The 13133-nt window shown below is 40.4% G+C and overlaps 1 protein-coding gene across 4 annotated transcripts in view; it reads left to right on the plus strand.

Annotated features, from left to right (window-relative positions):
* Positions 1-13133, plus strand: part of ARHGAP24 (Rho GTPase activating protein 24) — a 527216-nt gene that overhangs the window by 216596 nt on the left and 297487 nt on the right. The window lies entirely within an intron of this gene.

Genomic DNA, 13133 nt, shown 5'->3' on the forward strand with positions numbered 1-13133 from the left:
TCGTATTTATAACGGATGTAATGTCCCAGAGTCACATGATCGATCACCTTTTGCAACCTTCCAACAAGCAGCATCGATCGGAAGGCCAGATTCATTTAACAACCGTGTTACTAACTTATGGTACTTCGCTTCACAACTGTGATCAGAAAGATTGTAAAATAGGGTCAAAACTCACCAAACAACTGTATTGCTTATCGACAGAAACAGTGGGCTCAATTGTGGTCGTCTATCGAGGACTACCTATACTTACAAGCTGAGGGGGGGAAAAAAATTAAGCTGGGTTGCTAGAGATCATCCTGGAAGCTTTAGTGGGAATGGAATGGAGCAATGAAGTCTACCACTCCCCCAAATAAACACATTCATTTTGTGACACTGCATAACTATCTGTCAGCGTTCCAGAAAACCCCCCAACTCCAAGTAAAAACTCCGAAGCAAGCATTTTTCAAAGTTCTATTTACTAGGATAGATAAAGTGGCACATCTGGGAAAACCCGAATCTGAGAGTTCTGGGTTTTCTCTCAGTAAATCAAAACCCTCAAAACCATCCCCTGACTCCTCAGTCGATCACATGCTCCAACCGCCATCCGTCCCATCTCGAGACAGCACTCCGACCACTCCTTCTCCAGATGCAGGATCGGCCTGACCTTGTCCGACAGGAAGAATGCTATTATGTCTAAAAACAACCCCTCGACTAAATCCCCCCCTCCTACTTTCCCACACATGAGAAACTGGCAGCACGGAAGCTTCTGGCTTAATATGGCCTCCAAAGCTGACATTATCAAAATTCTGGCATAGAAAGAAATTCAGAAACCTCCTCTTTTATAGCTAGGAAAGAGAGGCGTTTCAAAAATCTATTAGCTAGTTATTTTTCTTCTTAGCAGGAGGAATGGCCCATAAGCTGTGCTCTTCCTGTGATATTATATGGGAAACAATCATCTTCCTATCCCTTGCTCATTAGCATGTTTTGGCTTTTATTCCTAGCCTATCTTTGACCATGTGGGTTAAGTAACCATAGCAACCTAAACGTTGGATTTAGATTGTAGAGATCAGGCATGGATCTCATTGGACACCCTTGGATGGTTCATCTTCTCTGAGCCTAACCAAGAGAGATGTGTGACAATCAAACCAAATAGATTCAAATCAATTTGTATTTAGTTCAGATTGAATCTCAAGTGGGGCTTATTCAGTTTAGATTTAGTCACAGTAACCGAGGTCATCTTGTCCAGCTCCCTGCTCAAGCAGGAGACCCTGTACTGTTTCAGACAAAAAGGCTGTCCAGTTTCTTCTTAAAAGCGTCCAGTGATGGGACACCCACAACTTCCAAAGGCAATCTGTCCACTGGTTAATTGTCCTCACCGTCAGGAAGTTTCTGTTTAGTTCTAGGTTGCTTCTCTCCTTGATGAGTTTTGACTAATTGCTTCTTGTCTTGCCTTCAGGTGCTTTAGTAAATAAGTTGGCCCCTTGTTCCCTGTGGCAGCTCTTCCAAGTATTGGAAGACTGCTATCAAGTCACCGATGGTCCTTCTTTTCACTAGACTAGATATACCTGCAATCGTTCTTTGTATGTTATAGGTTGATAGCAGAGGTGGGTTTCAGCAGGTTCTGACCAGTTCTGGAGATCCAGTAGCAGAAATTTTGAGTAGTTCAGAGAACCGGTAGTAAAAATTCTGACTGGCCCCGCCCCCATCTATTCTCTCCCTTCTGAGTCCCAGCTGATCGGGAGAAAATGGGGATTTTGCATTCCCCTGGATTGGGGAGGGAATGGAGATTTTACAGTATCCTTCCCATACCATGCCCACCAAGCCACACCCACCAAGCCATGCCATGCCCACCAAGCCACACGCACAGAACCGGTAGTAAAAAAATTTGAAACCCATCACTGGTTGATAGGGGCCATTCGCGTGACATGTACCTATGTGATAAATGTCTCCCTTGAACTGTATGCATTCCAGGCAGTTTAACGACAAACAATTTAACTGTATAAACAACTCAAATATTTTGGCCACCCAATGAGAAGGAAGGACTCATTGGAGAAGATCCTAATGCTGGGAAAGATTGAGGGCAAAAGAAGAAGGGGACGACAGAGAATGAGATGGCTGGATGGAGTCACTGAAGCAGTTGGCGCGAGCTTAAATGGACTCCAGAGGATGGTAGAGGACATGAAGAAACATTGTCCATGGGGTCGCGATGCGTTGGACACAACACAACACAACAACAAACTACAAAATATATAAACAGTTCAGATTGGTACACCAAATATACCAATATACTATGAAAGAGGAGGCTGCTTAGAAAGTAGCGGGTGCCTATGCTATTTTCCTTCCTTCTCATTAAATGAGATTTACTCCATTTAAGGACCTTTCTTGCCACAGTTGTTAAATGAATCACTGCAAATGATTAGGAAGGTTTGGAAGGTTTCTGTTCTTGTTTTCATCATTATTGTTATTACTCTCGACGGATAGCTAAATTAATGAATACATTCTGCTAGGCATTGTACATAGCACATCATGTACATAGTCCGCGGTATAGATATGGTTTGACGTTTAAACCTGGTTGAAATTTGATTGTGACAGAGCGGGATGTTCTAGACCAGTGGTAGTCAACCTGGTCCCTACCGCCCACTAGTGGGCGTTCCAGCTTTCATGGTGGGCGGTAGGGGTTTTGTCCGATACTGAAGCACTTTCCTTTTTTTAAATTTAATTGACTTTTTTTAAAAAAATCATAGCATTATTTAAAAACATTTTCATTAGATTTTCATAAAATTCCCCGTGACAATTTAAATTTTTGAAAATATACTAATTGTATCGCCCATGCATAAGTTTAGTTCACGTTATGTAAGTGAAACTAAATGGCGCTATAGTGCAACCGCAAACAAAAGAGCCTCATCCCAGAATAGCTTGCGCATCTCCCCCCACACCACCCAGCTGTAACAGACAAGCAGAGCTGGTAGCCGGCACCCCCCCCCCAAACCCAATCCACGATGCGTGAGAGGCTTGCACAGACGACGATACACGATGCATTACTGTGGAACTGGTGGGCGGTTAGAAAATTTTACTACTAACAGAGATACAAAAGTGGGCGGTAGGTATAAAAAGGTTGACTACCCCTGTTCTAGACTGAAACAGTGAAGCTATAACTGAATTATAACTGCAGGTGAATGAAATGTTCTGGTAGAGTAGAGTAGAGTAGAGTAGAGTAGAGTAGAGTAGAGTAGAGTAGAGTAGAATAGAATAAAATAGAATAGAATAGAATAGAATAGAATAGAATTCTTTCTTGGCCAAGTGTAATTGGACACACAAGGAATTTGTCTTTGGTGTATATGCTCTCAGTGTACATAAGGAAAATAAAAATACATTCATCAAGAATAAAAAGATACAACACTTAGTGATAGTCAAGGTTACTAATAAGCTATCAAATCATACTAGTAAAAAAATAAAACAATATAAATTGTAAGATACAAGCAACATTGTTATATTCATAAGTGGGAAGAGATAGACACTAGGAAAGAAGAGAAGAATAATAGTAATACAGTCTTAGTAAGTTATTAGACAGTGAATTAGTCATTAAGCAGAGTGATATATGTTATCTCTCTCTCTCTCTCTCTCTCTCTTTCTCTCTCTGTCATATATATATGTATATAAAACATATATTCTATATGTTCCTATGCTGATGTATGTTGGCTTTTCTGTGTATGTTCCCATCATGTCATACAACTTGGCAACTTCTCATTTTGTTATTGTTATTTATGTCTTATTAAAGTTGTAATAGGCCAATACATTAGAGGAACTCCAAGCTGGGGCTGACTGATTTCTTCTCTCAATTCATGAGGCAATGGCTATTCTGTCATTGACCATGCTGAAGTGTGGCATACATTAAACATTTGTCTGTGTGAATAGGTGGAGAAATCATTAGAAAAGAAACATGAGTAGTATAAACAGCCATCCTGGGACATAGCTCTCCAAAAAGCAGAGAAGGAGGAAAAGGGCAAAATTGTATTAATGGTCGTGGCAAATCCCCTTTCCCTTAGAGGGAGCAAAGACATACTTTTAGTCTGCTGTACTATCTCTCATCAGGAAAAATGCTGACCTTTGTGCTAAATGAAGGATGGACTTACTTTGGGTTATGATTCTGGACCTTCATGGGCAGGTGATCCTTTTAGCTACTTCCTGTACTCTTCTTTTCCACTATCCCGGTTTTCCATTTGGAAAAATCCGATGTGAGGAATTTACTGGGTTTAATGTGAAACTTTTGGCTTTTGCTACATGAAACAACTAATGTCCGACCACCAACTGAGCAAATGCACAGAAATAGGGTGATTTGTGCTGTGCGTTGTGAAAAAAGCTTGAAGTGCTAAACTGGAATATTTCAGCCTAAAATTAAGTCAAATTAATATCCTGCTCCTACACTGTGGTAGGCTTAATGCTCTTAAAAGCTGTTGGTTTTAACTGTTGGTTGATGAAATCTCTCTCTCTCTTTCTCTCTCTCTCTCTCTCTTTCTCTCTCCCTCTCCCTCTCAATCTCTCTCCCTCAATCTCTCTCTCTCTCTCTCTCTCTCCCTCAATCTCTCCCTTTCTCCCTCAGTCTCTCTCCCTCAATCTCTCTCCCTCTCTCTGTCTCTGTCTCTCTGTCTCTCTCTCTCTCCCTCAATCTCTCTCTCCCTCAATCTCTCTCTCCCTCAATCTCTCTCTCTCCCTCAATCTCTCTCTCCCTCAATCTCTCTCCCTCAATCTCTCCCTTTCTCCCTCAGTCTCTCTCTCTCCCTCAATCTCTCTCTCCCTCAATCTCTCTCTCTCCCTCAATCTCTCTCCCTCAATCTCCCTCAATCTCTCTCTCCCTCAATCTCTCTCCCTCAATCTCTCCCTTTCTCCCTCAGTCTCTCTCCCTCAATCTCTGTCCCTCTCTCTGTCTCTCTCTCTCTGTCTCTGTCTCTCTCTCTCTCCCTCAATCTCTCTCCCTCAATCTCTCCCTTTCTCCCTCAGTCTCTCTCCCTCAATCTCTGTCCCTCTCTCTGTCTCTCTCTGTCTCTGTCTCTCTCTCTCCCCCTCAATCTCTCCCTCTCTCCTCTCTCTCTGTTTCTCTCTCTGTCTCTGTCTCTCTCTTTCTCTCTCTCTCTCTCACACACACACAGAAAGATGCACACACACACACACACACACACACACACACACACACACAGAAAGATGCACACACACGCGCACACACAATGCGCCCATATGTACAGCCTGAAATACAACTGATTTTAGAATACTGGATTGTTAGTAGAATGCAGAGGCGTCATATATTACATCTATTGGCCTATACTGACACATCAAATAAAATCATTTTTTTAAATGCTAAAATTTTATTTAAAAAAGGAAGAGGGAGGAAGAGGAAAGCAAAAAAAGAAAGTCATGTGGGAATAATAAAATCTAATGAGTTTTGGCAGTGCCATGAGATTTTAGACAATTTTGGAAAGGAGGCCAAAAGATAGAGAGAGAGAGTGAAAGAGAGACAGAGAGTATTAGCACCTATATAATATGAGTTTGAACTGTTAGAAACAAGTCGGAGTAGAGATCTGCTGTAGCTTTTCTGAAAAAGGTCTCTTAAAAGCCCTCGGTTTTCTTTCTTTCAAAGTGTGCAAAGATATGCCCCACCTAATTTACTGCATCCAATTGCAGCAAAATATCTGAGATGAGTTTCTTGGAAGTATAGATGGATTATCTCTCTCCTGAATCTCTATCTGTCACACTAAATTCAGCCAGAAGTTGAAGAGTGGATGAGCAATTCAATCAGAATTTTTTTGTAAAACTTTATTATGCTCACTCACCATTAACTTGTAGAACTGAAATGAATATGTATACAATATTTCTAAGTTGTGTAACTCAAATAAAGAATCTAATAAATGTATACATGAGACAGCAATGCACAAAATATGGAATATATTAGAAAGAGGAATAAACATACAGAATTTTCTTTTTCTTCTTTCTAGTCTTTTCCTCTAAGTGCAGGGTCTGCTTTTCAGATCAATAACTATCATCTCACACAGTGGAATGCAACAGCTAGCAAACCAGCAGGTATAATGGAAAATGACGTATGACCATAATTGGGACCAGAATTCTGGTTGTAAATCTTGACAGTTGTAAGTCAAGGCACTCACTCAACATGAACAGACTCTATTTTGCATCTCTTTTTATTGTGGCCATTAAGCGAATCGTGCAATCATATGTCTGAATGCCTTTTCTTGAATGAATGTTTTTAGCTGAAAACTGTCAAAACCCATAGCAAATGGGTGGTCACATGATTGCAGGATTCTGCAACGTGTCATAAATTTGAGGCATTTGCAAATGCCTGAAATGTGGTTGTAACTCTGAATGGTAATCCAGCAACTGGTTGTAAGTCAAGGACCATCTGCAGATGAAGAAAAATGCATGGAAGTGTTTATGTGAAGAGTAATACATGTGAAAATACAGGCAAACCCATCAGAGTATGAATATTCATAGACTGGAATAGGCAACAGATCAGCCAATGGGGACTGTTTGGATAGACATGGTAACAGGTCAGCCAATGGGGACTGTTTGGAAACTGAAACATATATTTGTTCGTATGGGGCCATAAGAGACCGTTTGGAGTCTGGGCGTGGCTAAGACTTGCTGAACTGTATATAAGAATTGGTTTGGCTTCTGTAATGTCAGCTTCTGTACAATATAGCCTCTGTATCTCTCTACTCTGTAATGACTTGCTTCTATGAATATTGCTTCTGTGTTCCTGATACAGCATGCTGATTTCTGCTGTTTGGTATTATATCTAAAGAAGTTTCTTATATGTAGTTGAATCCTGCAGAATTATTTAATTGTGTCTGATTGTGTGTGCTGCAACAAACTCTGACAACACCTTTGTGCCAACGTTTGAAATTTGCGAAAAAAGCTATCCTTTCCACTTAATAGGACGAGAAACAGAGAGAAAAAGAGAATATCTACCCAGTTTTCCCCAAAATAAAACATCCCCTGATAATAAGCCCAATTGGGTTTTGAGTGCAGGGCAAAAAAATATAAGACAGGGTCTTATTTTGGGGGAAACACTGTATGATTTAAATCTATAGGCTATTTAAATCGCAGGCATTCAGCCTCAAGAAGGTGTTTTGCATGTTGGGGTTGTGTCGCTCCATATTGATCAATATGGAAGGGGAACAAATCTATCTCAATGAATCAACCTGCCTCTCCAGCTATAAACACCATGACAAACTTATTTCAAGCGACGTGAAGGGACTGCTATGCTCCATCAGTTACAATAAGGGCTCTGCTTCACTTCGTGTCTTTGCTTCAAAGTTAATGAAATCTTAGTTAATGAAATTAAATGGATGCTATACTGTGGCTGCAGATCATTGGGATCTGGGTGACCGACTCTCCTGGTTTTTCTTGACCTCTTGGTGTCTTTTGGTACCATGGATCATAGTATTCTTCTGAATGGGCTTTGGAATCTAGGAACGGAGGATAGTGTTCTGCAGTGGTTTTCCTTTCTCTTTGCTTGGTCCTGGTTGGTGTTGGTGGGGAGGAATCAAGAGTTGGGCTGTTAGTTTGAGCTCCGAGGTTGGCAATTTGGTTGCAAACATTTCATCACCATTCGAGGAGACATCGTCAGTGTGTTTTGAGTTTTGCTCATCTGTCAGAGCACTGGCCTTTAAATACCATTTTATGGGATGCAAATTAACAGATAACAGATTAACAGAGTTGGAAGGGACCTAATAGGCCATCTAGTCCAACCCCCTGCTCAAGCAGGAGACCCTAAATCATTTCTGACAAATGGCAGTCCAATCTTTTCTTGAAAGTCTCAAGTGATGAAACTCCTACAACTTCTGAAGGCAACTTCTGTTCCATTGGCTGATTGTTCTCACTGTCAGAAAATTCCTTCTCATTTCTAGGTTAAACCTCTCCTTGGTCAGTTTCCATCCATTATTCCTTGTCTGGCCTTCAGGTGCTTTGGAAAACAGCTTGATTATTATTGAAAATTAGTATGAATGTTGTTTGTTCGGCCATAACTCAGAAGCATCCAAACAAACAACATTCAGGCTAATTTGCATTACAGAAAGAGGTATTTAAAGGCCTGTGTGTGGACAGACGAGCACAACTCAAAACGCATTGACAATGTCTTCTCGAATGGTGACGAAACATTTGCAACCAAATTTCCAAGCCCGGAGCTCAAACCAACAGCTCAACTACCATCCTGAGCTACTAATATTCAAATACATTTCAGAGTTCAAGAGCCTTGCTCTGTGGGCTTCCTCGGGATTTGACACTTTCTCCAATTTCAAATTTCAAATTTATGTGAGACAGAGAAAGGGCATCTGATGATAAGGGTCAGGTAATATCAGAAATGTTGATGATTCTCAGCTTAGTGTTTTGATCCTCCCTGCCAACCAAGTGATGCTGTTGAGATGCTTGAATCCTTGTCGAGACCTTGGAGGTTGTTAAGATTTGGTGAGGAACAGATTCAGGCTCAATTTTAGCGGAACCAGTTGACTCTGGGATCAGGGATTGCATCTGTCCAAGTATTTTTCATCTTTAATACTTGGGCGTAATTGGGGTCCCCCTAGATTTTCAGCTGTAGTAGCTGTGGCTAGAAAGACTACACACAGATTCATTTTGTCCACTTCTTTCTGGACCAACAGATCATTCTACTGTTATCTATACTTAACGTTCACCTTGCATTCAGAGTAGTAGAATACCTTCTACATGGAATAATTTTTGAAAACCTCTTGGAAAGTATAGCTGATCCAGAATAGGGTGGTTGAAGTTAAAAATCTGGATTTTTTTTTCCAGCAAGACCTGAGCCAGAAAGAGTTGTATTTAATTTTTTTTTTGTATATTGCTTAATTTGCTCTTGTTATCATACTTGGCCTTATATTGCTTTTAATTACGTTTTTAAACTCACTGTATACCGCTTTGACGATTAGGCACTGCAGCCCTATACATTGAATGTATCATCACCATCATGCCTACTTAATTAAATTTGCATAAGATTGAAAACCATTATTGTAAGAGAAAAACACACATGTGCCAATAGATCCTTTCCCTGGAAGATCCATGTTTATATGGTAGCTGACATTACCTTAAAAATGACCTTTTCTCTCTTGCAGTAGAAAAGAATGAAAAAAAAAGATTTTTTTAAAAATCCCATCTGCAATTTCTAAGCATTTACATTAAAAAAATAATGTGTTTTTTAAAAATGTCACTGGATTAATCAGGCTTGATCTTTGGTCCATCAAAGGCTTTTAATGATTCACCAATTAAACTTCCAGACCTAATTGATAAAATACATTAACTCAGTAATTTTACTAGTAATGAATGTGAAAGGAAAAGAGGTGAAGTAGGGGGAATCGTATTTAAAGCTAGGCCGATCGTATTATCAGAGAGAAAGAGAGGAAAAAACGGCTGTCTTATTATAAAAATTAATCAGAAAAATTGTCAGGAGCCCAGAACTCCACTTGCATGTTCTACAGTCGATTGCAATTAACTTCACCGTGCGATTTGATTCTTTTTTTTTCCTGCCCAGCCTTCCTTTTGTTAACAATTGAGAAATACTTGCAAATGCAACCAGGACAACTTTATAAACTAAAAGCTCAGAATGGAAAGCATATGTCAGACTCATTTGAAGGTAATTGGAGGCCTCCTAGCCTGGGAGGGCTTGGGGAAAAAAATGGAAGACTTTTGCTAGAAAAAAAGGGAACGATTTGCTCTCCAGAAGCCATTGATTTTAGGCAGATGTCTGCTTCTTGTCATTATTAAGTGCCACACATTTTCTGAAGCTGCTCTTGCTTTGTGGTTGCTCCTCTGCCAGGGGCCAGAAGGTGAGTCTATATTTTTTAAAAGCCTCTCTCCCTGGTGGTCATTATGAAAAATGCCTAGGCACTCAAGACTTTGTGTTGTTTGCCAAAGCAAGGCAAGTCGGAGAGAAATTGCCCAGGGAGGTTGGCCTTTTGTAGCTTGCCAGCTGTGGTACAATGTCTGCAGAATCAGGCAGTGCCATCTGCTGCTTTTTGGCATGACTGCTCCTCGGGCAAACAGAGCTTGCTATTGTTCCTGGCTGGCAGGAAAAAAAAAACTTGGTGTTGAGCCCACAAGTCTGCTGCCTTCAAGGAGACACAGGGAAGGAACGGAGGGAGAAAGAGCCCATCCTCTGTCCTTTGATCCTACAAAAAAAAACCCCCAAAGAACAACTGCAAAAGAGAGGGAGAATTTCTTAAATGCACAGCACTTGCAGCAGATTAAGGCATGAGACTTTTTAAATGCCAAATAACTACCACACTGAGCTTGTCCACCTTGTCCATGAATCCACAGTGAATATTTTACCAAAGAATTTATCATCCGGGGTGCCAAAATCCAGATGATCAGATGCCATAGGTGGCAGAAAAGAATTTGGAGTCTTAGTGGACAACTAGTTAAGTATTTGCAGCGGCAGTCAAAAAAGCCAATGCAATCCTAAATTGCATTAACAGAGGATACAATCAAAATCAAGTGAGGTACTAATACCACTCTATAAAGCCTTAGTAAGAACACACTTAGAATACTGCATCCAGTTTTGGTCACCACACTATAAAAAAGATGTTGAGACTCTAGAAAGAGTGCAGAGAAGAGCAACCAAGATAATGAGGGGATTGGAGGCTAAAGCATACAATGAACAATTGCAGGAACTGGGCATGGCTAGTCTACTGAAGAGAAGGACCAGGGGAGACATGATAGCAGTGTTCCAATATTTGAGGGGCTGCCATAGAGAGGAAGGGGTCAAGCTATTTTCCAAGGCACCCAAAGGCCAGACAAAGAATAATGGATGGAAACTGATCAAGGAGAGATTCAACCTAGAAATGAGAAGGAACTTTCTGACAGTGAGAGCAATCAACCAATGGAACAGAAGTTGCCTTCGGATGTTGTGGGACCTTCATCACTGGAGGCTTTCAAGAAGAGCTTGGACTGCCATTTGTCAGAAATAATAAACAAATAATTCCCTCAACACTGTCAAACTATTTACTAAGTCTGCACTACTATTAATCTTCCTACCACCCATCTCCTTCCACTTATGTCTGTATGACTCTAACTTTGTTGGCCATATCCTTACGATTTATATTGATATTGTTTCCTGATTGCTTATTTATACCCTATGACTATCATTAATTGTTGTACCTTATGATTCTTGATGAACTTATCTTTTCTTGATGATCTATATTGATCATCAATTGTGTTGTAAATGTTGTACCTTGATGAACGTATCTTTTCTTTTATGTACACTGAGAGCATATGCACCAAGACAAATTCCTTGTGTGTCCAATCACACTTGGCCAATAAAATTCTATTCTATTCTATTCTATTCTTTTATGTACACTGAGAGCATAGGCACCAAGACAAATTCCTTGTGTGTCCAATCACACTTGGCCAATAAAAAATCTATTCTATTCTATTCTATTCTATTCTATTCTATTCTATTCTATTCTATTCTATTCTATTCTATTCTATTCTATTCTATTCTATTCTATATGGTGTAGGGTCTCCTGCTTGGGCAGGGAGATGACCTACAAGATTCCTTCCAACTCTATTAATCTGTATCTGTATCTTAATAACAGAATAACAGAGTTGGAAGGGACCTTGGAGGTCTTCTAGTCCAATCCCCTGCCCAAGCAGGAGACCCTACAGGAAATCCTATATCATTTCCCTATACCACTCAGGCAAGTGGTTGTCCAATCTCTTCTTAGACATCTCCAGTGTTGGAGCACCCACAACATCTAGAGGCAAGCTATTCCACTGATAATTGTTCTGTCAGGAAATGTTTCCTTAGTTCTAGATTGGTTCTCTCCTTGATCAGTTTCTATCCACAGCTTCTTGTCCTGCCTTCTGGTGCTTTGAAGAATAGGTTGATAACTTCTTCTTTGTGGCAGCCCCTTAGATATTGAAGAGGTTGGAAGAGATTACAGAAAAATAGAACTCTTCTGGGTTTGTACCGATCAGCTCTGGTAACTCAAGAAATTACCAAATAAGTAAATAAATACATAAATAAAATAAAATAACTTACAAGACTTACGCACTTACTCAACATTTTCTGCTGCAATGGTCATAAGCGTGAAAAACGATCGTAAGTCTCTCTTTTCAGTGCTGTTGCAACTTCGAACGGTCATTAAACGAACTGTTGTAAGTCAAGGTCTCTCGGTCTATTTAAAGCTTTGGAAAAATTTGTAATCTTGTATTGGCCCTGGAGTTTTATTTACAGCATTTTGAGATAATTTTGTACATGTGATCTTTTTTTCTTTATCTCTGATTGTGATGGGTTATTATCAGTGGTGGGATTCAAATAATTTAACCACCGGTTCTCTGCCCTAATGACTGGCGGGGTGGGCGTGGCCATGGTGGGCGTGGCCATGGGTGTAACAGGCAGCACTCATCCTCCTGCACCCCCCTGGGAGCAAAAAAAAAAAGGGGGGGGCCTCCCTGGCAATGGCTGCAGGAGGCAGGTCTTGAGTTTGACACTCCTGTTCTATAGTATAAGAATACTTACTGGAGGTACTACTTAAAGAAGGACACCACAGATAACATGAAGGCCACAAAGAAGACTCTATGCATGGAAAAATTAAAGCCAATTGAAATAGAGGCCAACAGAACACAACATCATCAGTTACCGTATTTTTTTCGGAGTATAAGACGCACCTTAGTTTTTGGGGAGGAAAATAATAAAAAAGCTGATTGCCAGGTGGATCGGCCTCCTGGAATACCTTCAATCAGCTGTTCCCAGAGGTGAATTTTAGCAACAGGTTCCTTGGTTGTGAGCTCTGTGCCTTGCTTTTTGTTTTTTGCTTTTTTTTCTGCCTCTGAAACTCTGTTTCAGAAAAAACTTTTTCTGCCTCTGAAAGCCTCCGAAACAGCTTCAGAAAAAAAGCCTCTGAAGCTCTGTTTGGGGGCTTCTTTTCTGAAGCTCCATTTCGGAGGCTTTTTTCAGCCTCTGAAACCTCCATTTGAGAAGCTGGGTGGGGCTACATTCGGAGTATAAGATGCACCCAGATTTTCACCCTCTTTTTTGGGGGGAAAAGGTGCGTCTTAGAAAAATACAGTATCATTGTGAATAACCCAGACAGGAGCTAAAAAGAACTCAAAGAAGTAATTACTAACAGATTCTTCTG

The sequence above is a fragment of the Ahaetulla prasina genome, chromosome 8 (genome assembly GCF_028640845.1).
Source record: "Ahaetulla prasina isolate Xishuangbanna chromosome 8, ASM2864084v1, whole genome shotgun sequence".
NCBI classification, from domain to species: Eukaryota; Metazoa; Chordata; class Lepidosauria; order Squamata; family Colubridae; genus Ahaetulla; species Ahaetulla prasina.